The sequence below is a fragment of the Sorex fumeus genome, unplaced genomic scaffold (assembly GCF_029834395.1).
Source record: "Sorex fumeus unplaced genomic scaffold, SorFum_2.1 ptg000039l, whole genome shotgun sequence".
NCBI classification, from domain to species: Eukaryota; Metazoa; Chordata; class Mammalia; order Eulipotyphla; family Soricidae; genus Sorex; species Sorex fumeus.
The window spans coordinates 12,713,839-12,715,905 of NW_026606096.1; the positions used below are offsets into that span (position 1 = coordinate 12,713,839).

Genomic DNA, 2,067 nt, shown 5'->3' on the forward strand with positions numbered 1-2,067 from the left:
GAAAGACTGCAGCTCTAACCAATGGGTTCCACTTTGAACATGCAAATAATTCAGGTGACAAGTCCAGGGATAAAATAATTACAGGAGAAGCCTCTTGATAGCAATTGTGGTGTTGGTTTACCTGTCAGGCTAACAGCAGTTCACTTTCAAACACTCAAGTATTCAACCCGTTATGTAACAAAACTTAGAAAATTCCTTTAGCTTTTCTTCTTTTTCTAAATGAAAGATGTCAAAAATACTCCTGAATATACTCCACACCGAAAAAAAAACAATTTTGAAAATTCTTAGTGCGTATGTATCTTACAATATATTTACGATGAGTTTAGAAAAATTTGAATTCCCACCAGTCTCTAGCGTCTAACTGACCAGCCCAGCCTACATGCCCCAGCCCGACGACTTCGAGTCCATGCTGGAGCTGAAGTCCATGCATTGAAGCCGCTACCGGAGCCCGCATTGGAGGCCGACCCCCACCCGATGGCGGCGCCTGAGTTGGAGCCGCTGTACGGGTTGTTCCCGGAGCCGAAGGCCTGGTTGGGCTCCCTCTGCATGTTGCCCTGGCTCTGGTTGTTCCCTGACGGGCCCGACTGGTTCTGCTGACTGGCCAGCATCCCCATCATGCCCCAGCTGCTCTGCAAGGCGGCCTGGGCCGTGGCCCTCATGGTCGGGTGGATGCTGAAGGCGCCGAAGTTCATCCCGCCCCCCATGTTGCTGCTCTGCTTGTGGCCCAGTCCCGCCCTGCCGCCCAGGCTGTTCCCGAACCCGCCCTGGTTCCCAAAGCCACCCGGATTACCACCAAATCTTCTACTTCTCTCTAACTGCCTATTGCTATTGTGCTTGGGCTCCGCGTTGCAGATATGCACGCTGATGATGCCTTTGATGATCAGGTCCTCGCCACACAGGGACTGGGCCACCTGATCATCTGCAAATGTGACGAAGGCAAACGCCCCCCCCCCAAGGGCTTGGGGTTGAACACATCGACCACCTCCCCGTACTGGCAGAAGACCTGCCGCAGCTCGTCGGCAGTCAGGTCCTGGGTGCAGCGGCCCACAGACACCTTCCTGCTCCTCAGAGGCTCATCCGGGCTTTGCTTAGAATTTGGAAGTTTGCAGTCACACCACCGTCCATCAATCATGTGTCGCTGGGACATCACCTTCACTTGGGTCTCATACTCCGTGAACCGCACAAAGCCAAACCCTCTTTTGGTGACCAGTCTTGATATCTTTTTTTTTACCTGGACCATGAGGACCTCCCCGAAGGTGCTGAAATACTCCTTGAGGTCCTGCTCGGTGGTCTTCCAGGGCAGGCCGAGCACGATGGGGTCAGACGTCTTCTGCACGGCCCTTTTCACCTTCACCTCCGACGAAGCATCAGACTCCTCCATGTTCCTTTTGTCATCTTTGGGGTAGTTGACCACGTAGACCCGGTTGCCCCAGCCCACGTCGGGCGCGTGCAGGATGCCCTCCACCAGGCGCGCGTACGGCAGGCATGCACTGCGACACGGGGTTCCGGTAGCGCAGGCTGCAGGCGCCCGGGAACTGCGCCGTGACCGTGGACAGCAGCACGGTGCCATCGTCCTCCGACGGGATCTCGACGGGCTCGTCGTTCTCGTCCTCCTCCGTGACTCGGATGTACTCGGTCATCTTCGCCCGCTCGGTGTCCGCTAGGTCGCTCGGAACCCACGAGGCGGCGCACGCAACGATAGCGCCCACGACCGCTCGCTCTCGGCTCGCACTAACCTTGAACACTTTGATGTATTTATTATTCATGTATTTCTATATTCTTCGTGACATCATATTCAAGTATTCAAGTATTTTACACATTCTTAAATCGAGCTCTTTGGGTTCACCAATGTCTTCTATTTTGCATAATTTTTAAATTGGATTTAATTGAAATGTCATCTTGTTGTGGGACTAGACATCCATGTGCTTTTGAATACATCAGAAAGGAATTGGTGGGACCAGAGAGATAGACAGCAGGTAAGGCACCCTACTTGCACACGGTCAACTCAGGTTCAATCTCTAGCACCCTATATATTTCCCTGAGCCCTGTTAGGAGTGATCCCTTAGC

At 53.1% G+C, this 2,067-nt stretch overlaps 1 pseudogene; it reads right to left on the reverse strand.

The window, feature by feature from the left end:
• Positions 1–375: 375 nt before the first annotated feature.
• On the reverse strand, positions 376–1,640 carry LOC130028421 (TAR DNA-binding protein 43-like; annotated as a pseudogene).
• Between the last annotated feature and the right edge of the window lie 427 nt (positions 1,641–2,067).